The following is a 25,806-nucleotide window of genomic DNA, read 5'->3' on the forward strand; positions in this document are numbered from 1 at the left end:
CCCGGGTCCTAGGGATTTTTTTTTTTTTAAATTGCCGGTTAAGGTGTTTTTTACCTTGCATTTTTAAGTTGTAAACCAACCTTAAATCTACGGGTGAAGGGCAGTATATACAATTAATAAAATAGTAAGAATACTCTTTGTTACTATAGTCACGCATGCCATTGTTCAGGAAGGTCTACTGTATAAATAGGGGTATAAATAGTAAAGTAGGATAAGTAATAAAGTAGCATTAGTAAAGTGGAAGAAAAGTGGTAGTAAAGCAATAGTAAACCAGTAGTGAAGTAGCAGTTAAGTAATGGTAAAACAATAGTAAAGAGGTGGATTAATAGTAAAATAGCATTAAAGTAGTAGTAAAACAGTAGTAAAGTAGTAGTAGTATTGGAGTAGTAAAATAGTAGTAAAATGGTAGTAAGGCAGTAGTGAAACAGCAGTAAGATAGTAGTATAGTAGTAAAGTAGTAGTAAAATGGTCCAATAGTAAAGTGGTGCAATAGTAGTAAAATAGCTTTAAAGTAGTAGTAAAAGGATAGCAAGGTAGTAGTAAAATGATAGTAAAGCAGTAGTAAGGCAGTAGTAAAATGGTAGTAAAGTAGTAGTAGAGTAGTAGTAAAGCAGAAGTAAAGTAGTGGTAAAGTAGTAGTAAAGTGGTAGTAAAGCAGTAGTAAAGTGGTAGTAAAGTAGTAGTAAAGCAGTAGTAAAGTATTAGTAAAGTGGTAGTAAAGCAGTAGTAAAGTAGTAGTAAAGTGGTAGTAAAGCAGTAGTAAAGTGGTAGTAAAGTAGTGGTATAGTAGTGGTAAAGTAGTAGTAAGAATTGCTTCGGAAGTGTTCGTTGTAGAAAAAGGCGCCATGTTGTTAGCCTCAATCACAGAGCTTTTTCCAGTTGTTTCCATATAAAGTAGTGGGGCGGGGGGAATGGCTTCTCAGTGTTTGTATGTTGATCCCTGTTTACACTATTATGTTAAAAAGTACGCCAGAATTTAGTGGCGTTGGATATTTTGGGTCCCAAAATGTCCCCGCCAGCAGTGGCTGCATAAAATCCTTTAGTCAGAACTGAGCGATGGGCAACACACTGTCGTGAGTCAGGAGCTGTGTGAGGAGCCAGTAGTCAAAATAAGGGATTTGACTTAGATTATATCTTACCGGCCCAGTGGTGTTTCCTACTTTCTTCAGTAGGCACCATTTTTGAGTGAATGGCCGAAAGTCACATTTCTGATGAAATTGTGACCCCGGGGCTTGGGGATTTTTTCAAAAAAATGTTTTTTTGACAGTTAAGTTTTCGAGGGCTGATTTCTTTTCCTGTGATAAAAAGCCTTCTGTTTCGACCGCCAAACTTTTCAGGGGAGCATTTGCAACCGTTTGGCACCATTTTTGAGTGAATTGCTGAAAGTCAGATTTTTGCTGAAATTGTGTCCCCGGGTCTTAGGGATTTAAAAAATAATAATAATAATTGCCGGTTAAGGTGTTTTTTACCTTGCATTTTTTTGTTGTAAACCAACCTTAAATCTATGGATGAAGGGCAGTATATACAATTAATAAAATAATAACAATACTATTTGTTACTATAGACACGCATGCCATTGTTCAGGAAGGTCTACCGAAAGTCACATTTTTGATGAAATTGTGACCCTGGGGCTTAGGGATTTTTTCAAAAAAATGTTTTTCTTACAGTCAAGTTTTTGAGGGCTGATTTCTTTTCCTGGAATAAAAAGCCTTCTGTTTCGACCGCCAAAGATCTCAGGGGAGCATTTCCAACCGTTTGGCACCATTTTTGAGTGAATTGCCGAAAGTCAGATTTTTGCTGAAATTGTGACCCCGGGGCTTAGGGATTTTTTCAAAAAAATGTTTTTCTGCCGGTTCAAGTTGTCGAGAGCTGATTTATTTTCCTGTGATAAAAAGCCTTCTGTTTCAACCGACAAAGATCTCAGGGAAGCATTTGCAACCATATGGCACCATTTTGGAGTGAATTGCCAAAAGTCAGATTTTTGTTGAAATTGTGACACCGGGGCTTAGGGATTTTTTCAAAAAAATGTTTTTCTGCCGGTTAAGTTGCCTTGGGTCGGAGACTTCCGGGATAGCGCGAACGGGTAATGGCGGATTCCCTCCGAGCTCCGGAGGGAATCGGCTCCGCTAAGGACGGGTCTTGCCGTGCCGGCGACACGGGGACCCTCAGAAACCGCAGGCGCTGAAGCCTGCGGACATGGAGACTCGGTGGGCACCTTAAGCGCCCTCCCCGACCTGCGAAGAGCCTTTTTAAAGGCTACGGAGTGGACCGGAGAGTGGCGTGGCGCTGAGAGTCGATCGCTGCCTTGGCGGAGCGAAGCCGCGAGCCATGACCGGAGAGCGCTATCTTTCTTCCTGAAAATTTGGACTGAAATGAAGAACCCGTGAGTAGAAGGAAATTTTGGCACTAAAAGTTTTATACCTAAAATTGAGTACGATCGGGGGGGTGTTAAAAGGAAGTCCGCACTCCCCCCCCCCACAGAAAGATTCAAAGCAAGGAGAGGAGCACTAAGGCGGAAAGACTTTGGTGTTTAAATAAATAGTTCTCACGAACTGGATTATAAAGTTATTGTGCTGGAGTGGAAAGGAGTAAAATCTCAGAAGTTCTTCTTGTTTGGCAATCCCCCCCCCCCTTTGGACCCGGGAGTGCCCTGCGTGTGAGCCCGAGGAAAAAGAATAAAGAGTTTGACAGCTGTCAAAAGAGCTGTCAAACGAGTGGCAAAGATTTGGAACTGAGTTATTAGTAACTCTTTGGACCAAAAGAGTTACTTTAAAATTGAACTTTTTGAAACAAAGTGATTGGGAATAACAAGGAATAACAAAGTAACGGACTGTTGGAATAGGATCATGATGGAAATCCCCCTGGAGGGAACTAAAGATATTGCAATGGCTGCAGAAGGGAAATTATGGGCAGAGATTGAAAGGATGTTTTTTCTCGTGGGAACTTTACAAGAGCAAAGTATCACAATGAGTAAACAACTTCAGACTTTCGGTTTGGAACTGAGCAACTCTGCTAATGATATAAAGTTGATGGAAAGAAATTCTGCAGCTGCAGAGGATGAGATAACTTTGGAACTGGGGGAAAAAGAAGAGGAAGAAGGAGAGGAATTTCAGATGGAAAAAATCAACCAAAAGCCTGCAACCTTTGGGAACAAAGGAAACAAAGAAAATGACAAGTGGACCACAAACCTACAAAAGGAGAGAAAGATAAAGGAAGAAGTCCCTGGAATAACTGGAATATTGGACTACATAAGAGTAAACAAGTATGATTGGGACTTCCTCATTAAGCTGGAGTATGATAAATTGAGTGGTCCTGAGCAGGAACTGATATTGACGGACTTGGAAGGAGAAAAATGTGAGGGGCTGATGACAGAACCTCCTCAAGAAGAGAGGGCCAACAAAATGGATTATTAACAAAACTGGTGGAGAGAGACTAACTGGGGCTTAAGAGCCTCTGATGTGAGAAACCCGGGCTAAAGCAGTTAACCTATTGGGACATTGGTCTGGGAAGGGACAGAAACCGGGGCAGGGGGGGAGGGGAGAGTAGAATAATTAAAACCTGAGATTTAGAATTGTTATATTATGATTTTTTGGTGTAATATGTGAAGGGAGGAATTCAGGGGAGAAAATTTAGGCCGTCCTTAGAGAAAAGATTAATTGTGTAAAATTGGATTAGTTAAACTGGGTTAAGCATAAATGACAAATTTTAAGAAAAGATAAGAAATACTTAAGGGATGAGAGGAAATAACTTGCTGAGATAATTAATGAAACTGGAATGTGGGAGGGAGGGTGCGGGGAAGTCAATGAAAGAAGGTAATGAAAGTAAGGTTATGAAGTTATGGATGTTTTGTTTTGTTTTTATATGTTTGTTTGTATGTTAAAAATTTGAAAACCCAATAAAAATTTATTAAAAAAAAATAAAATAAGTTGCCTTGGGTCGATTTCTTTTCTTGAGATAAAAAGCCTTCTGTTTCGACACCCAAACCTCTCAGGGGAGCATATGCAACCTTTTGGCACCATTTTTGAGTGAATGACCGAAAGTCAGATTTTTGCTGAAATTGTGACCCCGGGGCTTAGGGATTTTTTTTTTAAAAAAAATTTTCTTCCAGTTAAGTTTTCGAGGGCTGATTTCTTTTCCTGTGATAAAAAGCCTTCTGTTTCAACCGCCAAACATCTCAGGGGAGCATTTGTAACCGTTTGGCACCATTTTTGAGTGAATTGCCGAAAGTCAGATTTTTGATGAAATTGTGACTGCGGGGCTTAGGGATTTTTTCAAAAAAAATGTTTTCCTGCCGGTTAAGGATTTTCTATCCTGTGATAAAAAGCCTTTTGTTTCGACCGCCAAACATGTCAGGGGAGCATTTACAACCGTTTGGAACCATTTTTGAGTCAATTGCCGAATGTCAGATTTTTGCTGAAATTGTTACCCCGGGGCTTAGGGATTTTTGCCAAAAAATCTTTTTCTGCCAGTTAAGTTGTCGCAAGCTGATTTCTTTTCCTGTGATAAAAAGCCTTCTGTTTCGACCGCCAAACATCTCAGGGGAGCATTTGTAACCGTTTGGCACCATTTTTGAGTGAATTGCTGAAAGTCAGATTTTTGATGAAATTGTGACTCCGGGGCTTAGGGATTTTTTTAAAAAAAATGTTTTCCTGCCGGTTAAGGATTTTCTGTCCTGTGATAAAAAGCCTTCTGTTTCGACCGCCAAACCTCTCAGGGAAATTGTGACCCCAGGGCTTAGGGATTTTTTCAAAAAAATATTTTTCTGCCGGTTAAGTTGTCGAGGGCTGATTTCTTTTCCTGTGATAAAAAGCCTTCTGTTTCGACCGCCAAAGATCTCAGGGGAGCATTTGCAACCGTTTGGCACCATTTTTGAGTCAACTGTCGAAAGTCAGATTTTTGCTGAAATTGTTACCCCGGGGCTTAGGGATTTTTCCCAAAAAATGTTTTCCTGCCCGTTAAGGATTTTCTATCCTGTGATAAAAAGCCTTTTGTTTCGACCGCCAAACATGCCAGGGGAGCATTTACAACCGTTTGGAACCATTTTTGAGTCAATTGCCGAAAGTCACATTTTTTATGAAATTGTGACCCCGGGGCTTAGGGATTTTTTCAAAAAAATATTTGTCTGCCTGTTAAGTTGTCGAGGGCTGATTTCTTGTCCTGTGATAAAATACCTTCTGTTTCGACCGCCAAACCTTTCAGGGAGCAATTGCAACCGTATGGCACCATTTTTGAGTCAATTGCCGAAAGTCTGATATTTGCTGAAATTGTGACGCTGGGGCTTAGGGATTTCTTCAAAAAAATCTTTTTCTGCCGGTTAAGGATTTTCTGTCCTGTAATAAAAAGCCTTCTGTTTCGACTGCCAAACCTCTCAGGTGAGCATATGCAACCGTATGGCAGCATTGTTGAGTAAATTGCCGAAAGTCAGTTTTTTCATCAAATTGTGATCCCGGGTCTTAGGGATTTAAAAAAGAAAGAAAGAAATTGCCGGTTAAGATGTTTTTTACCTTGCATTTTTAAGTTGTAAACCAACCTTAAATCTACGGATGAAGGGCAGTATATACAATTAATAAAATAGTAACAATACTATTTGTTACTATAGACACGCATGCCATTGTTCAGGAAGGTCTACTGTATAAATAGGGGTATAAATAGTAAAGTAGGATAAGTAATAAAGTAGCATTAGTAAAGTGGTAGTAAAGTGGTAGTAAAGCAATAGTAAACCAGTAGTGAAGTAGCAGTTAAGTAATGGTAAAACAATAGTAAAGTGGTGGAATAGTAGTAAAATAGCATTAAAGTAGTAGTAAAACAGTAGTAAAGTAGTAGTAGTAGTGGAGTAGTAAAATAGTAGTAAAATGGTAGTAAGGCAGTAGTGAAACAGCAGTAAGATAGTAGTAAAGTAGTAGTAAAATGGTCCAATAGTAAAGCGGTGGAATAGTAGTAAAATAGCTTTAAAGTAGTAGTAAAAGGATAGCAAGGTAGTAGTAAAATGATAGTAAAGCAGTAGTAAGGCAGTAGTAAAATGGTAGTAAAGTAGTAGTAGAGTAGTAGTAAAGCAGAAGTAAAGTAGTGGTAAAGCAGTAGTAAAGTAGTGGTAAAGTAGTAGTAAAGTGGTAGTAAAGCAGCAGTAAAGCAGTAGTAAAGCAGTAGTAAAGTGGTAGTAAAGTGGTAGTAAAGTAGTACGGAAGTAGTAGAGTAGTAGAGTAGTAAAGTAGTAGTGAAGTAGTAGTAAAGCGGTAGTAAAGTAGTGGTAAAGTAGTGGTAAAGTAGTAGTAAGAATGACCTCGGAAGTGTTCGTTGTACAAAAAGGCGCCATGTTGTTAGCCTCAATCACAGAGGTTTTTCCAGTTGTTTCCATATAAAGTAGTGGGGCGGGGGGAAAGGATTCTCAGTGTTTGTATGTTGATCCCTGTTTACACTATTATGTTAAAAAGTACACCAGAATTTAGTGGCGTTGGATATTTTGGGTCCCAAAATGTCCCTGCCAGCAGTGGCTGCATAAAATCCTTTAGTCAGAACTGAGCGATGGGCAACACACTGTCGTGAGTCAGGAGCTGTGTGAGGAGCCAGTAGTCAAAATAAGGGATTTAATTATATCTTACCGGCCCAGTGGTGTTTCCTACTTTCTTCAGTAGGCACCATTTTTGAGTGAATGGCCGAAAGTCACATTTCTGATGAAGTTGTCGAGGGCTGATTTCTTTTCCTGAGATAAAAAGCCTTCTGTTTCGACCCCCAAACATCTCAGGGGAGCATTTGTAACCGTTTGGCACCATTTTTGAGTGAATTGCCGAAAGTCAGATTTTTGCTGAAATTGTGAGCCTGGGGCTTAGGGATTTTTTCAATAAAATCTTTTCCTTCCGGTTAAGGATTTTCTGTCCTGTGATAAAAAGCCTTCTATTTCGACCGCCAAACTTTTCAGGGGAGCATTTGCAACCGTTTGGCAGCATTTTTGAGTCAATTGCCGAAAGTCAGATTTTTGATGAAATTGTGACCCCCGGGGCTTAGGGATTTTTTCAAAAAACCCTTTTTCTGCCAGTTAAGTTGTCGAGGGCTGATTCCTCTTCCTGTGATAAAAAGCCTGCTGTTTCGACCGCCAAACTTTTCAGGGGAGCATTTGCAACCGTTTGGCACCATTTTTGAGTGAATTGCCGAAAGTCAGATTTTTGCTGAAATTGTGACCCCGGGGCTTAGGGATTTTTTCAAAAAAATCTTTTTCTGCCGGTTAAGGATTTTCTGTCCTGTAATAAAAAGCCTTCTGCTTTGACTGCCAAACCTCTCAGGTGAGCATATGCAACCGTATGGCAGCATTTTTGAGTAAATTGCCGAAAGTCAGTTTTTTCATCAAATTGTGACCCTGGGTCTTAGGGATTTTTTTTTTTTTTTAATTGCCGGTTAAGGTGTTTTTTGCCTTGCATTTTTAAGTTGTAAACCAACCTTAAATCTACGGGTGAAGGGCAGTATATACAATTAATAAAATAGTAAGAATACTCTTTGTTACTATAGTCACGCATGCCATTGTTCAGGAAGGTCTACTGTATAAATAGGGTTATAAATAGTAAAGTAGGATAAGTAATAAAGTAGCATTAGTAAAGTGGAAGAAAAGTGGTAGTAAAGCAATAGTAAACCAGTAGTGAAGTAGCAGTTAAGTAATGGTAAAACACTAGTAAAGAGGTGGAATAGTAGTAAAATAGCATTAAAGTAGTAGTAAAACAGTAGTAAAGTAGTAGTAGTAATGGAGTAGTAAAATAGTAGTAAAATGGTAGTAAGGCAGTAGTGAAACAGCAGTAAGATAGTAGTATAGTAGTAAAGTAGTAGTAAAATGGTCCAATAGTAAAGCGGTGGAATAGTAGTAAAATAGCTTTAAAGTAGTAGTAAAAGGATAGCAAGGTAGTAGTAAAATGATAGTAAAGCAGTAGTAAGGCAGTAGTAAAATGGTAGTAAAGTAGTAGTAGAGTAGTAGTAAAGCAGAAGTAAAGTAGTGGTAAAGTAGTAGTAAAGTGGTAGTAAAGCAGTAGTAAAGCGGTAGTAAAGTAGTAGTAAAGCAGTAGTAAAGTATTAGTAAAGTGGTAGTAAAGCAGTAGTAAAGTAGTAGTAAAGTGGTAGTAAAGCAGTAGTAAAGTGGTAGTAAAGTAGTGGTATAGTAGTGGTAAAGTAGTAGTAAGAATTGCTTCGGAAGTGTTCGTTGTAGAAAAAGGCGCCATGTTGTTAGCCTCAATCACAGAGCTTTTTCCAGTTGTTTCCATATAAAGTAGTGGGGCGGGGGGAATGGCTTCTCAGTGTTTGTATGTTGATCCCTGTTTACACTATTATGTTAAAAAGTACGCCAGTATTTAGTGGCGTTGGATATTTTGGGTCCCAAAATGTCCCCGCCAGCAGTGGCTGCATAAAATCCTTTAGTCAGAACTGAGCGATGGGCAACACACTGTCGTGAGTCAGGAGCTGTGTGAGGAGCCAGTAGTCAAAATAAGGGATTTGACTTAGATTATATCTTACCGGCCCAGTGGTGTTTCCTACTTTCTTCAGTAGGCACCATTTTTGAGTGAATGGCCGAAAGTCACATTTCTGATGAAATTGTGACCCCGGGGCTTAGGGATTTTTTCAAAAAAAAAAAAATTCTGACAGTTAACTTTTCGAGGGCTGATTTCTTTTCCTGTAATAAAAAGCCTTCTGTTTCGACCGCCAAAGATCTCAGGGGTGCATTTCCAACCGTTTGGCACCATTTTTGAGTGAATTGCCGAAAGTCAGATTTTTGATGAAATTGTGACCCCCGGGGCTTAGGGATTTTTTCAAAAAAACCTTTTTCTGCCAGTTAAGTTGTCGAGGGCTGATTCCTCTTCCTGTGATAAAAAGCCTGCTGTTTCGACCGCCAAACTTTTCAGGGGAGCATTTGCAACCGTTTGGCACCATTTTTGAGTGAATTGCCGAAAGTCAGATTTTTGCTGAAATTGTGACCCCGGGGCTTAGGGATTTTTTCAATAAAATCTTTTTCTTCCGGTTAAGGGTTTTCTGTCCTGTGATAAAAAGCCTTCTGTTTCGACCGCCAAACTTTTCAGGTGAGCATATGCAACCGTATGGCAGCATTTTTGAGTAAATTGCCGAAAGTCAGTTTTTTCATCAAATTGTGACCCCGGGTCTTAGGGATTTATTTATTTTTTAATTGCCGGTTAAGGTGTTTTTTACCTTGCATTTTTTTGTTGTAAACCAACCTTAAATCTATGGGTGAAGGGCAGTATATACAATTAATAAAATAGTAACAATACTATTTGTTACTATAGTCACGCATGCCATTGTTCAGGAAGGTCTACCGAAAGTCACATTTTTGATGAAATTGTGACCCTGGGGCTTAGTGATTTTTTCAAAAAAATGTTTTTCTTACAGTTAAGTTTTTGAGGGCTGATTTCTTTTCCTGGAATAAAAAGCCTTCTGTTTCGACCGCCAAAGATCTCAGGTGAGCATTTCCAACCGTTTGGCACCATTTTTGAGTGAATTGCCGAAAGTCAGATTTTTGCTGAAATTGTGACCCCGGGGCTTAGGGATTTTTTCAAAAAAATGTTTTTCTGCCGGTTAAGTTGCCTTGGGTCGATTTCTTTTCTTGAGATAAAAAGCCTTCTGTTTCGACACCCAAACCTCTCAGGGGAGCATATGCAACCTTTTGGCACCATTTTTGAGTGAATGACCGAAAGTCAGATTTTTGCTGAAATTGTGACCCCGGTGCTTAGGGATTTTTTTAAAAAAAAAATTTTCTTCCAGTTAAGTTTTCGAGGGCTGATTTCTTTTCCTGTGATAAAAAGCCTTCTGTTTCAACCGCCAAACATCTCAGGGGAGCATTTGTAACCGTTTGGCACCATTTTTGAGTGAATTGCCGAAAGTCAGATTTTTGCTGAAATTGTGACCCCGGGGCTTAGGGATTTTTTCAATAAAATCTTTTTCTTCCGGTTAAGGGTTTTCTGTCCTGTGATAAAAAGCCTTCTGTTTCGACCGCCAAACTTTTCAGGTGAGCATATGCAACCGTATGGCAGCATTTTTGAGTAAATTGCCGAAAGTCAGTTTTTTCATCAAATTGTGACCCCGGGTCTTAGGGATTTATTTTTTTTTTAATTGCCGGTTAAGGTGTTTTTTACCTTGCATTTTTTTGTTGTAAACCAACCTTAAATCTATGGGTGAAGGGCAGTATATACAATTAATAAAATAGTAACAATACTATTTGTTACTATAGTCACGCATGCCATTGTTCAGGAAGGTCTACCGAAAGTCACATTTTTGATGAAATTGTGACCCTGGGGCTTAGTGATTTTTTCAAAAAAATGTTTTTCTTACAGTTAAGTTTTTGAGGGCTGATTTCTTTTCCTGGAATAAAAAGCCTTCTGTTTCGACCGCCAAAGATCTCAGGTGAGCATTTCCAACCGTTTGGCACCATTTTTGAGTGAATTGCCGAAAGTCAGATTTTTGCTGAAATTGTGACCCCGGGGCTTAGGGATTTTTTCAAAAAAATGTTTTTCTGCCGGTTAAGTTGCCTTGGGTCGATTTCTTTTCTTGAGATAAAAAGCCTTCTGTTTCGACACCCAAACCTCTCAGGGGAGCATATGCAACCTTTTGGCACCATTTTTGAGTGAATGACCGAAAGTCAGATTTTTGCTGAAATTGTGACCCCGGTGCTTAGGGATTTTTTTTAAAAAAATTTTTTCTTCCAGTTAAGTTTTCGAGGGCTGATTTCTTTTCCTGTGATAAAAAGCCTTCTGTTTCAACCGCCAAACATCTCAGGGGAGCATTTGTAACCGTTTGGCACCATTTTTGAGTGAATTGCCGAAAGTCAGATTTTTGATGAAATTGTGATCCCGGGGCTTATGGATTTTTTCAAAAAAATGTTTTCCTGCCGGTTAAGGATTTTCTATCCTGTGATAAAAAGCCTTTTGTTTCGACCGCCAAACATGTCAGGGGAGCATTTACAACCGTTTGGAACCATTTTTGAGTCAATTGCCGAATGTCAGATTTTTGCTGAAATTGTTACCCCGGGGCTTACGGATTTCTCCCAAAAAATCTTTTTCTGCCAGTTAAGTTGTCGCAGGCTGATTTCTTTTCCTGTGATAAAAAGCCTTCAGTTTCGACCGCCAAACATCTCAGGGGAGCATTTGTAACCGTTTGGCACCATTTTTGAGTGAATTGCCGAAAGTCAGATTTTTGATGAAATTGTGACCCCGGGGCTTAGGGATTTTTTCAAAAAAATCTTTTCCTTCCTGTTAAGTTGTCAAGGGCTGACTTCTTGTCCTGTGATAAAATACCTTCTGTTTCGACCGCCAAACCTTTCAGGGAGCAATTGCAACCGTTTGGCACCATTTTTGAGTCAATTGCCGAAAGTCAGATTTTTGCTGAAATTGTGACCCCTGGGCTTTGAGATTCTTTCAAAAAAATCTTTTTCTGCCGGTTTAGGATTTTCTGTTCTATGATAAAAAGCCTTCTGTTTCGACCGTCAAACCTCTCAGGGAAATTGTGACCCCGGGGCTTAGGGATTTTTTCAAAAAAATGTTTTCCTGCCGGTTAAGGATTTTCTGTCCTGTGATAAAAAGCCTTCTGTTTCGACCGCCAAACCTCTCAGGGGAGCATTTGCAACCGTTTGGCACCATTTTTGAGTGAATTGCCGAAAGTCAGATTTTTGATGAAATTGTGACCCCAGGGCTTAGGGATTTTTTCAAAAAAATATTTTTCTGCCGGTTAAGTTGACGAGGGCTGATTTCTTTTCCTATGATAAAAAGCCTTGTGTTTCGACCGCCAAAGATCTCAGGGGAGCATTTGCAACCGTTTGGCACCATTTTTGAGTCAACTGCCGAAAGTCAGATTTTTGCTGAAATTGTGACCCCGGGGCTTAGGGATTTTTTCAAAAAAATGTTTTTCTGCCGGTTAAGTTGCCTTGGGTCGATTTCTTTTCTTGAGATAAAAAGCCTTCTGTTTCGACACCCAAACCTCTCAGGGGAGCATTTGCAACCTTTTGGCACCATCTTTGAGTGAATGACCGAAAGTCAGATTTTTGCTGAAATTGTGACCCCGGGGCTTAGGGATTTTTTTTTAAAAAAAAAATTTCTTCCAGTTAAGTTTTCGAGGGCTGATTTCTTTTCCTGTGATAAAAAGCCTTCTGTTTCGATCGCCAAACATCTCAGGGGAGCATTTGTAACCGTTTAGCAGCATTTCTGAGTGAATTGCCGAAAGTCAGATTTTTGATGAAATTGTGACCCCGGGGCACAATCTTTTCCTGCGGTAAAAAGCCTTCTGTTTTGACCGCCAAACATCTCAGGGGAGCATTTCCAACCGTTTGGCACCATTTTTGAGTGAATGACCGAAAGTCACATTTTTGATGTGCTTAGGGATTTTTTCAAAAAAATCTTTTTCTGCCGGTTAAGGATTTTCTGTCCTGTAATAAAAAGCCTTCTGTTTCGACTGCCAAACTCTCAGGTGAGCATATGCAACCGTATGGCAGCATTTTTGAGTAAATAAGGGTATAAATAGTAAAGTAGGATAAGTAATAAAGTAGCATTAATAAAGTGGAAGTAAAGTGATAGTAAAGCAATAGTAAACCAGTAGTGAAGTAGCAGTTAAGTAATGGTAAAACAATAGTAAAGAGGTGGAATAGTAGTAAAATAGCAGTAAAGTAGTAGTAAAACAGTAGTAAAGTAGTAGTAGTAATGGAGTAGTAAAATAGTAGTAAAATGGTAGTAAGGCAGTAGTGAAACAGCAGTAAGATAGTAGTAATGTAGTAGTAAAATGGTCCAATAGTAAAGCGGTGGAATAGTAGTAAAATAGCTTTAAAGTAGTAGTAAAAGGATAGCAAGGTAGTAGTAAAATGATAGTAAAGCAGTAGTAAGGCAGTAGTAAAATGGTAGTAAAGTAGTAGTAGAGTAGTAGTAAAGCAGAAGTAAAGTAGTGGTAAAGTAGTAGTGAAGTGGTAGTAAAGCAGTAGTAAAGTGGTAGTAAAGCAGCAGTAAAGCAGTAGTAAAGTAGTAGTAAAGCAGTAGTAAAGTAGTAGTGAAGTAGTAGTAAAGCGGTAGTAAAGTAGTGGTAAAGTAGTGGTAAAGTAGTAGTAAGAATGACCTCGGAAGTGTTCCTTGTACAAAAAGGCGCCATGTTGTTAGCCTCAATCACAGAGGTTTTTCCAGTTGTTTCCATATAAAGTAGTGGGGCGGGGGGAATGGCTTCTCAGTGTTTGTATGTTGATCCCTGTTTACACTATTATGTTAAAAAGTACACCAGAATTTAGTGGCGTTGGATATTTTGGGTCCCAAAATGTCCCCGCCAGCAGTGGCTGCATAAAATCCTTTAGTCAGAACTGAGCGATGGGCAACACACTGTCGTGAGTCAGGAGCTGTGTGAGGAGCCAGTAGTCAAAATAAGGGATTTGACTTAGATTATATCTTACCGGCCCAGTGGTGTTTCCTACTTTCTTCAGTAGGCACCATTTTTGAGTGAATGGCCGAAAGTCAGATTTTTGCTGAAATTGTGACTTCGGGCTTAGGGATTTTTTCAAAAAAATGTTTTTCTGCCGGTTAAGTTGCCTTGGGCTGATATCTTTTCTTGAGATAAAAAGCCTTCTCTTTCGACACCCAAACCTCTCAGGGGAGCATTTGCAACCGTTTGGCACCATTTTTGAGTCAATTACCGAAAGTCAGATTTTTGCTGAAATTGTGACCCCGGGGCTTAGGAATTTTCTTGAAAAAAATGTTTTTCGGCCAGTTAAGGATTTTCTGTCCTGTGATAAAAAGCCTTCTGTTTCGACCGCCAAACTTTTCAGGGGAGCATTTGCAACCGTTTGGCACCATTTTTGAGTGATTTACCGAAAGTCAGATTTTTGATGAAATTGTGACCCCGGGGCACAATTTTTTCCTGTTATAAAAAGCCTTCTGTTTCGACCGCCAAACTTTTCAGGGGAGCATTTAGCACCGTTTGGCACCATTTTTGAGTGAATCGCCGAAAGTCAGATTTTTGATGAAATTGTGACCCCAGGGCTTAGGGATTTTTTCAAAAAAATCTTTTTCTGCCAGTTAAGTTGGCGCAGGCTGATTTCTCTTCCTGTGATAAAAAGATACAATAAGTGATGAAATAAGATAACAAAATGCTGAAGTTGGTACTATAAATAATGCAGATTCGGGAAGATGTGGGGGACTTCCGGAGGCGGCGCAAAACAGCGATGGCGGTCCTCTTCATCCTCTGAAGAGGGGCTCCGCAGAAAAGGGTCGCTCGCTGCGGCATAGCGGCGACCCGTTAGGAAACACCACGGGCAGAGGGAGCCCGTGGCCGTGGGACTCGGCGGGCGCCAGGAACCCCCCCAGAAGCGACGAAGGGACCCCGTAAGGGGCTCCGGAGCGCGAAAGGGGGAGCGGCACTGTGAGTTCATCGCTCTTTCTGCGGGAGGCGAAGCCGCGCGGCTGCTGCTGATGAGCGCCGACCTTTCTTCCTGTGAACATCAATTTGGCAAGTAACATACCCGTGAGTAAAGTGAACCACAATTTGGACTTAAAATTTTTTTTTCGGGTTTGAAAACGGGAGACGAGTAAAAGGAAGTCCGTCTCCCGACACTGCTTACAAGAACAAAGCATAGACATTGAGGAGCGCTGAGGCGTTTAAGGGAACTTTATAAAGTGGAACTATTGTGCATTTACAGAATTTGCAGTCTTCTTATTTAAAAGACAAAGAGAGATTCTATCTAAGCTTACGGGACTTGTATTTGGAACTTTGTTTCAAGAACGCAAGTCGTCGGGCTGTCAGTGCGTAATTGAGCTGTCAAACTGCGGACTACTGTAACAAGACTTTAAGTTGCTACATATATTGAGACTTCAATGTTTAAAACACTGTTGCAGATACCTCTCTGGCTACCTTGTGGCTTTAGTTTAAAAAGTAGAGGACTCTGCGAACCTTTCTTTTGTCTTGGAATTACAAACTAAAAAAGAGATCACAGAAACTTTAAATGGCGGAAAATTTATCTCCTTCCTTGAAATTTTAAGATACTCCCCCTAGAGGATTGTGGAGTTACAGAGGCCTGGGAAATATATTTTGTTTGGAATTTCTGTGGTTTAGTTGTTTGTACTCTGGACTTGCTTTCTCATGGAATAAAGGATAACTTGACCTTGAACAAGAGGCAGGAGTGGAATGAGTGGCACAGGGAAAACAAGAGCAGCAAAAGCTAGAGAAAGAGAAAAAGAAAAAGAAAGGAAGCCTGTGCAACTCGTCCAAACAACCTTAGCTCATCACCGTAGATCATCTGTTCCAACCATCCTGATAGCACAGGAGGTGGAAGCCGAACAGCCAGCTGTAGAGGACATGGCAACAGGAGGATCTGACACAGTTTTGAAACAAATTTTAGAACAATTAGCAATTTTAAATCAAAAAGTGGACAATCAATCACTAAAAATAGACCAAGCAACATCCACTATTAGTGCACTATCTGAAAAGGTCTCTCAGAACACTCAGGCAATTGAGAATTTACAAGGAGCAACAGCTGAAAATCATAAATTAGCTGTGGAAGCTTATCAAAAAGCGGAGCAAGCAAGTAAAAAAGTTGATGAGATTAAAGGTGAAATCAAGCCCCTGCAAAGACAGGTAGGGGAACAGCAGGCCTACCTGTCGATGGTTGAATTGAGAAACAAGGAAAATAACCTTAGGCTGAGAGCTGTCCCAGAATTGGAGGAAGGCAATTTGGAAGGATTCTTGACACTTTTATTCTCCAAATTCTGGGGAATAGAAGAAGATAAAGACTTTAAAATTGTGACTGCATTTAGACTGGGCAGATCGGTGAAGAAAGACAAGGCCAGAGACTGTTTGGTTATTTTGAGATCAAGAGAAGAAAGAGACAAGATACTAGGCCTACATTTCAAAAAATCTTTAGAGATAGAAGGCAAAAAGGCTGAAATTTATAGAGATATACCCAAATTGTTATTGGATCTTAGAGCCTCATACATAGAACTGGCAAAGTTGCTGAGAAACAACACAATCCCTTACAGGTGGGAGTTCCCGCAAGGACTATCATTTAGTTATAAAGGAAGGAAAGTAAGAATTAGAACACCAGAGGACCAGCAGAAGTTTCTTCACGACCACGGGGAAGACCTCCAGAAAGGAGCAGTTGCGTCTTGGCCACCTCCATTACCAGAAACTAAACAGCCTGGAGCTGGACCATCTTTACCACCGCCGGGAACGGGGGAATCCTAAACACCCCATTGTAAGGCCTACAAATTGATTCAGGATGTCTCTGCAACTTCTTAGTTGGAATATAAATGGTGGAAATTCTCCAGAAAAAAGAAGGAAGGTATTTCATATTTTGAAGAAAGAACAATTGGACATTATTTGCCTGCAAGAAACACATGTGACAAGGCTCCATCGGAAAGTGCTAATTAATAAAAGGCTAGGCCAAGAATTTATTTCTTCGGACAGAGTTAAGAAAAGAGGAGTGGTGATATATGCAAAGGAGAACCTGTCACCGAAATTTCTATTTAAAGATGAACAAGGCAGAATTTTGGCTATCGAAATCCACACACACGGAGAAAAATTTCTGATATTAGGAATCTATGCACCAAATGATGGAAAATCGGAATTTTTTAAGAAGCTGCATGAGACTTTACTGGACTATTTAGACTATAACAACATCATTATGATGGGAGACATGAACGGGGTCGTTTCTGTAAACATGGATAAGTCGCAAAGTGCAAATATAACAAAAGATGGCAGACTACCTAAAACTTTTTTTGAAATGACGGACAATATGGATCTGATCGATATATGGAGAGTCAAGAACCCCTTAGGAAAAGAAGGAACTTTCTTTTCTGAAGCTCATCTGTCATGGACACGAATCGACCAAATATGGACAATTAAAGGACTGGCACCTAAAACTAGAAAAGTGGAAATTTGCCCAAAAACTTGCTCCGACCATAATGCTTTGAAAATGGAATTGAGACTAAACATAACCGGATCCTTCCGATGGAAAATGAATGACACCTTATTCAGAGATCAGGAGATTGTGAAGAAGGCCCAAAAAACTTTAAAAGATTATTTTGAGATAAATCTAAACACTACGGTGGAAAAAAGAACAATCTGGGATGCAAGTAAAGCGGTTATGAGAGGGTTTCTAATACAACAAAACACTGTAAAGAAAAGACTCTGGAATGAAAAGAAGCAGAAGATACTGGAGAGAATAAGTGAAGGAGAAAGAAAATTAAGATCTAGGCCCAAGTCTAAGGAAGTGCTGAGAGAAGTGAAATTTTTCCAAGCCCAATACATGAAACTGATAAATCAAGAAGTGGAGTGGAAAATTAAACAAATGAGACAAAGATCTTTCGAATCAGCTAACAAGTGTGGGAAACTGCTAGCATGGCAGTTGAAAAAAAGACAAAAACTAAATACAGTTACAAATCTAGAGATTGAAGGGAGAATGGTTCAGAAACCTGAAGAAATCAGAAAATGTTTCCAGAGATATTTCAAAGATCTTTATGCACAAGGGCCGCAGAAAGAATCCGAGATGGATCAATTTATTAAAACTAACGGATTACAAAAAATTTCCCAGGAAATGAGAACAACCCTGAATGTTAAAATTTCACAGCAGGAAATTGAGAGTGCCATACAGAACCTCCAACTAGGCAAATCTCCAGGCCCTGATGGACTTACCTCCAAATATTATAAGGTTTTGAAGGACTATTTGATACAACCCTTGATGGAGGTATGCAATCAGATCATGGAGGGTAAGAAGGCACCAGAAACGTGGAAAGAAGCTTTCATCACATTGATTCCCAAAACAGAAACTGAAAAGACTCAACTTAAGAACTACCGTCCCATCTCACTCCTAAATGTGGATTACAAAATTTTTGCAGATATTTTGGCTAGTAGATTTAAAAAAGTATTGAATGAAGTGATCCATAAAGATCAAGCAGGCTTTCTCCCGGGTAGGCATTTGTTTGACAACACAAGAAACATTATTGACATTTTGGAACTCTTACAAACAAATATTAACACTAGAGCGGTGTTAATTTTTATTGACGCGGAGAAAGCCTTTGACAACATTTCTTGGATGTTCATGAAGAAAAATTTGGAAGGGATGGGAGTGGGACGGGGGTTTGAAAATGGTATAGAAGCAATATATTCAGAACAAAAAGCTAAATTGATAGTAAACAATGTGGTGACGGAGGAATTTAATATTGAAAAAGGGACACGACAGGGGTGCCCCCTATCCCCATTATTGTTTATTTCGGTCCTGGAGGTGCTTTTGAACATGATTAGAAAGGACCGGTCAGTTCGGGGTATTGAGGTCGGAGTGAAACAATACAAATTGAAAGCATTTGCATATGACTTGGTATGAACATTACAGGAGCCAGTCCCTAGCACAAAAAGAGTTTTAGATTTAATCTCTGATTATGGTCGGGTGGCGGGATTTAAGTTGAATAAGCAAAAAACTAAGGTTCTAGTAAAGAATTTAACATCTACAGAAGCAGATGAGTTTTTGAAAGAGACAGGATTAAATGTGGTTAAAAAGGTGAAATACCTAGGGGTGTATCTGACTTCTAAAAACTTGAATTTGTTTAAGGATAACTATGAGAAATGTTGGTCAGAAATTAAAAGGGATTTGGAAATTTGGACAAGACTAAAACTTTCCTTGTTAGGCCGAATAGCAGCTATAAAGATGAATGTTTTGCCGAAAATGTTATTTTTGTTTCAGACCCTGCAGATTGTGGACAAAGTGGAATGTTTTGGAAAGTGGCAGAAGGATATTTCTAAGTTTGTTTGGCAGGGCAAAAAGCCCCGAATTAAGTTTAAAATACTAACAGATGCGAAAGAAAGGGGGGGATTTGCCCTGCCAGACTTGAGGTTATATTATGAATCTACAGCCTTCTGCTGGATGAAAGATTGGTTCTTGTTAGAGAACACTGATGTCCTAGATCTGGAAGGGTTTGATAACGCTTTTGGGTGGCATGCGTATTTGTGGTATGACAAGGTTAAAGTTCACAAAATGTTCAAAAACCATATTGTTAGAAGAGCAATTTTTATGGTCTGGACAAAATATAAAGACTTATTGGAGAGTAAAACACCAAGGTGGCTTTCACCGGCGGAGGCCAAGGCACGTAAGAGACTTAACATGGAGGCCTACTGGCCAAAATATTGGGAACTAATTGAAAAAGTCGGTGACAATTGGAAGCTGCAGAGTTTTGAAAGTGTAAAAAACAAGGTGCGAGACTGGTTGCATTATGCTCAAATTCGGGAAATTTTTAAAACAGACAAAAAGGTTGGGTTCCAGGTGGAAAAATCGAAATTAGAGACAGAATTGTTAGAACCTAAAGACAAATTACTCTCAAGAATGTATAACTTGCTGCTTAAATGGAATACACAGGATGAGATAGTCAAATCCGCCATGATAAAGTGGGCACAGGATATTGGACATAACATTATGTTTGATGACTGGGAAAGGTTATGGAACACCGGAATGAAATTCACGGCATGCAGTGCCCTGAAAAAAAATATTATGAAAATGATATACCGGTGGTACATGACCCCAGTCAAGCTTGCTAAGATATACCACCTGTCTGATAATAAGTGTTGGAAGTGTAAAGAGGCGGAAGGGACATTCTTTCACCTCTGGTGGACATGTCCGAAAGTGAAGGCCTTTTGGGAAATGATCTATAATGAGTTAAAAAAGGTACTTAGATATACCTTACCCAAGAAACCGGAGGCCTTCCTTCTGGGCATTGTAGACCAGAATGTGTTAAAGAAGGATAGAACTTTTTTTATGTATGCTACAACAGCAGCAAGAATTCTCATCGCAAAGTGTTGGAAGACACAAGATTTACCCACACTGGAGGAATGGCAGACGCAGTTGATGGACTATATGGAACTGGCTGAAATGACTGGCAGAATCCGAGACTTGGGAGAAGAAACAATGGAAGAGGGCTGGAAAAAATTCAAGGACTATTTGCAAAAACATTACAAGTTGTATGAATGTTAAGAAAATGCACTTTTTAGGAAATACTAGCCCCAGCAATTGCAATTAGGTGAAATGAAAACTAAGGCACAAGAAGTTAGAGGTGGAATTAAGAAAAATTTTTATTGCATTATGTTTTAATTAAAATACATAAGATTAGGGTTATAATAATTTCGATCTTGGTAACATGATGAATTGAAAGATACAATAAGTAATGAAATAAGATAATAAATAGCTGAAGATTTTGTATTATGAACATTGGGTTATAAACATGTTGAAATGGGTAACATGACAAAATGAAAGATACAATAAGTGATGAAATAAGATAACAAAATGCTAAAGTTGGTACTATAAATAATGCAGATTCGGGAAGATGTGGGGAAGTCCAAAAGATTCTGTAAAAGAAATATGAATTATGAAACTTTTGTACTTTATCTTTTTTCTTTTTCTTATTCTGTAAAACTAATAAAAATATTTAAAAACAAACTTTTCAGGGGAGAATTTACAACCGTTTGGCACCATTTTTGAGTGAATTGCCGAAAGTCAGATTTTTGCTGAAATTGTGACCCCGGGGCTTAGGGATTTTTTCAAAAAAATCTTTTTCTGCCGGATATGTTGTCGAGGGCTGATTTCTTTTCCTGTGATAAAAAGCCTTCTGTTTCGACTGCCAAAGATCTCAGGGGAGCATTTGCAACCGTTTGGCACCATTTTTGAGTGAATTGCCGAAAGTCAGATTTTTGATGAAATTTTGCCCAGGGTTTAGGGATTTTTTCAAAAAAATCTTTTTCTGCCGGATATGTTGTCGAGGGCTGATTTCGTTTCCTGTGATAGAAAGCCTTCTGTTTCGACCGCCAAACTTTTTAGGGGAGCATTTGCAACCGTTTGGCACCATTTTTGAGTGAATTGCCGAAAGTCAGATTTTTGCTGAAATTCTGACCCCGGGGCTTACGGTTTTTTTCAAAAATATCTTTTTCTGCCAGTTAAGTTGTCGCGGGCTGATTTCTTTTGCTGTGAGAAAAAGCCTTCTGTTTCGACCGCCAAAGCTTTCAGGGGAGCATTTGGAACCGTTTGGCACCATTTTTGAGTGAATTGCCAAAAGTCAGATTTTTGCTGAAATTGTGAGCCCAGGGTTTAGGGATTTTTTCAAAAAAATCTTTTCCTGCCGGTTAAGGATTTTCTGTCCTGTGATAAAAAGCCTTCTGTTTCGACCGCCAAACTTTTCAGGGGAGCATTTGCAACCGTTTGGCACCATTTTTGAGTGAATTGCCGAAAGTCAGATTTTTGATGAAATTGTGACCCCAGGGTTTAGGGATTTTTTCAAAAAAATCTTTTTCTGCCAGTTAAGTTGTCGAGAGCTGATTTCTTTTCCTGAGATAAAAAGCCTTCTGTTTCGACCGCCAAACTTTTCAAGGGAGTATTTGCAACCGTTTGGCACCATTTTTGAGTGAATTGCCGAAAGTCAGATTTTTTATGAAATTGTGCCCCAGGGCTTAGGGATTTTTTCAAAAATATCTTTTTCTGCCAGTTAAGTTGTCGCGGGCTGATTTCTTTTGCTGTGAGAAAAAGCCTTCTGTTTCGACCGCCAAAGCTTTCAGGGGAGCATTTGGAACCGTTTGGCACCATTTTTGAGTGAATTGCCAAAAGTCAGATTTTTGCTGACCAGGGTTTAGGGATTTTTTCAAAAAAATCTTTTCCTGCCGGTTAAGGATTTTCTGTCCTGTGATAAAAAGCCTTCTGTTTCGACCGCCAAACTTTTCAGGGGAGCATTTGCAACCGTTTGGCACCATTTTTGAGTGAATTGCCGAAAGTCAGATTTTTGATGAAATTGTGACCCCAGGGTTTAGGGATTTTTTCAAAAAAATCTTTTTCTGCCAGTTAAGTTGTCGAGAGCTGATTTCTTTTCCTGAGATAAAAAGCCTTCTGTTTCGACCGCCAAACTTTTCAAGGGAGTATTTGCAACCGTTTGGCACCATTTTTGAGTGAATTGCCGAAAGTCAGATTTTTTATGAAATTGTGCCCCAGGGCTTAGGGATTTTTTCAAAAAAAATCTTTTTCTTCCGGTTAAGGGTTTTCTGTCCTGTAATAAAAAGCCTTTTGTTTCGACCGCCAAAGATCTTTGGGGAGCATTTGCAATCGTTTCGCACCATTTTTGAGTCAATTGCCGAAAGTCAGATTTTTGCTGAAATTGTGAGCCCAGGGCTTAGGGATTTTTTCAAAAAAATCTTTTTCTGCCAGTTAAGTTGTCGCAGGGTGATTTCTTTTCGTGTGATAAAAAGCCTTCTGTTTCAACCGCCAAAGCTTTCAGGGGAGCATTTGCAACCGTTTGGCACCATTTTTGAGTGAATTGCCGAAAGTCAGATTTTTGATGAAATTGTGAGCCCAGGGCTTAGGGATTTTTTCAAAAAAAATATTTTTCTTCCGGTTAAGGGTTTTCTGTCCTGTAATAAAAAGCCTTTTGTTTCGACCGCCAAAGATCTCAGGGGAGCATTTGCAATCGTTTCGCACCATTTTTGAGTCAATTGCCGAAAGTCAGATTTTTGCTGAAATTGTGAGCCCAGGGCTTAGGGATTTTTTCAAAAAAATCTTTTTCTGCCAGTTAAGTTGTCGCAGGGTGATTTCTTTTCGTGTGACAAAAAGCCTTCTGTTTCAACCGCCAAAGCTTTCAGAGGAGCATTTGCAACCGTTTGGCACCATTTTTGAGTGAATTGCCAAAAGTCAGATTTTTGCTGAAATTGTGAGCCCAGGGCTTAGGGATTTTTTCAAAAAAATCTTTTCCTGCCGGTTAAGGATTTTCTGTCATGTGATAAAAAGCCTTCTGTTTCGACCGCCAAACTTTTCAGGGGAGAATTTACAACTGTTTGGCACCATTTTTGAGTGAATTGCCGAAAGTCAGATTTTTGATGAAATTGTGACCCAAGGGCTTAGGGATTTTTTCGAAAAAATCTTTTTCTGCCGGATATGTTGTCGAGGGCTGATTTCTTTTCCTGTGATAAAAAGCCTTCTGTTTCGACTGCCAAAGATCTCAGGGGAGCATTTGCAACCGTTTGGCACCATTTTTGAGTGAATTGCCGAAAGTCAGATTTTTGCTAAAATTGTGACCCCGGGATTACGGATTTTTTCAAAAAAATGTTTTTCTGCCAGTTGAGGATTTTCTGTCCTTTGATAAAAAGCCTTCTGTTTCGACCGCCAAACTTTTCAGGGGAGCATTTGCAACCGTTTGGCACCATTTTTGAGTGAATTGCCGAACGTCAGATTTTTGATGAAATTGTGACCCCGGGGCTTAGGGATTTTTTCAAAAAAATCTTTTTCTCCCAATTAAGTTGTCGCGGGCTGATTCCTCTTCCAGTGATAAAAAGCCTTCTGTTTCGAACGCCAAAGATCTCAGAGGAGCATTTGCAATCGTTTCGCACCATTTTTGAGTGAATGACCAAACGTCAGATTTTTGCTGAAATTGTGACCCCGGGGCTTAGGGATTTTTTCAAAAAAAATCTTTTTCTTCCGGTTAAGGGTTTTCTGTCCTGTGATGAAAAGCCTTCTGTTTCGACCGCCAAACTATTCAGGGGAGCATTTGCAACCGTTTGGCACCATTTTTGAGTGAATTGCCGAAAGTCAGATTTTTGATGAAACTGTGACCCCAGGACTTAGGGATTCTTTCAAAAAAATCTTTTTCTGCCAGTTAAGTTGTCGAGGGCTGATTTCTTTTCCTGAGATAAAAAGCCTTCTGTTTCGACCGCCAAAGATCTCAGGGGAGCATTTGCAACCGTTTGGCACCATTTTTGGGTGAATTGCCGAAAGTCAGATTTTTGATGAAATTGTGCCCAGGGCTTAGGGATTTTTTCAAAAAAATCTTTTTCTTCCGGATATGTTGTCGAGGGCTGATTTCTTTTCCTGTGATAAAAAGCCTTCTGTTTCAACGAAAAAAGTGAAATACCTGGGGGTAAACTTAACATCTAAGAATGTGAATTTATTTAAAGACAATTATGAAAAATGTTGGTCAGAACTAAAGAAAGATTTAGAAACATGGTCAAGGTTGAAACTGTCCTTGTTTGGTCGAATTGCTACTATTAAGATGAATGTATTGCCTAGAATGCTATTTTTGTTTCAGACCTTACAAATTCTGGACAAGATGGATTGTTTCAAGAGGTGGCAGAAAGATATATCAAAATTTGTCTGGCAGGGCAAAAAGCCCAGAATAAAGTTTAAGATTTTAACTGATGCAAAAGATAGAGGGGGGTTTGCCCTGCCGGACTTAAGATTATATTATGAAGCAGCAGCTTTCTGCTGGCTGAAAGACTGGCTACTTCTTGAGAACACAGACATTTTAGATTTGGAAGGATATGATAATTGTTTTGGTTGGCATGCATATTTATGGTATAACAAGGCAGTGGTGTACAAAGGTTTTAAAAACCATACTGTTAGAAAAGCTTTATATAATGTTTGGAGCAGATACAAAGATCTATTGGAAAGCAAAACTCCCAGGTGGTTGTCACCAATGGAAGCCAAGGGGGTGAAAAAAACTTAATATGGATTCTAAATGGCCAAAATATTGTGAAATCTTAGAATATGAAGGTGAAAGGGTTAAGCTTCAGAGTTATGAAAAACTAAAGTCCAAAGTTCGAGATTGGCTGCATTACCACCAGATAAATGAGACATTTAAAGAGGACAGGAAAATAGGATTTCAGAAGGAGAGGTCAAAGTTAGAAACGGAACTGTTAGAACCCAATACTAAGAATCTGTCAAGAATGTATAATTTGCTGCTTAAATGGAATACACAGGAGGAAACGGTGAAATCAGCTATGATTAAATGGGCACAGGATATCGGTCATAACATTATGTTTGCTGACTGGGAACAGTTATGGACCACTGGTGTTAAGTTCACGGCATGTAATGCCTTAAAAGAGAATATAATGAAAATGATCTACAGGTGGTACATGACCCCAGTCAAGCTTGCAAAAATTTATCATTTGCCCAATAATAAATGTTGGAAATGTAATGAGAATGAAGGTACCTTCTATCACCTATGGTGGACCTGCCCGAGGGTAAAAGCATTCTGGGAAATGATCTATAATGAAATTAAGAAAGTCCTTAAATGGACATTTACTAAGAAACCAGAGGCTTTTCTCCTGGGCATGGTTGGCCAATTGGTGCCAAAGAAGGATAGGATTTTCTTTATGTATGCTACTACTGCAGCAAGAATTCTTCTGGCAAAGTATTGGAAGATGCAAGAACTACCTACTCTGGAAAAATGGCAGATAAAGGTGATTGACTTCATGGGACTGGCAGAGATGACCGGCAGAATTCGTGACCAGGGGAAAGAGGCAGTGGAAGAAGACTGGAAGAAATTTAAAATATATCTTAAAAACTGTTGTAAAATTGATGAGTGTTAAGATGTCAAGGGGTAAGAAGCAGAGAATTACAGCTGTAACCAATAAATTTATGGGAATCTAATGAAGGGAACTAAATGGATAAATTGACTAAAGGGTTGCTAAAAAAAATTCTTTCTAAAATAAGGATGCAGCAAAAGGGAGGTATGGGGAAGTCGATTGAAAGAAGTTACAAGAAAATAAGATTATGAATTTATATATGTTTGATTTGTTTATGTTTGTTTGTGTTTTGTGATGTGTTTGTCTTTTAATTATGTGTTTTAAAAATTGAATAAAAATTATTTTTGTTTCGACCGCCAAACCTTTCAGGGGAGCATTTGCAACCGTTGGGCACCATTTATGAATCAATTGTCGAAAGTCAGGTTTTTGATGAAATTGTGAACCCGGGGCTTAGGGATTTTTTCAAAAAAATGTTTTTCTGCCAGTTAAGGATTTTCTGTCCTGTGATAAAAAGCCTTCTGTTTCGAATGCCAAACTTTTCAGGGG

The sequence above is a fragment of the Podarcis erhardii genome (genome assembly GCF_964252035.2).
Source record: "Podarcis erhardii genome assembly, chromosome: 12".
Classification (NCBI taxonomy): Eukaryota; Metazoa; Chordata; class Lepidosauria; order Squamata; family Lacertidae; genus Podarcis; species Podarcis erhardii.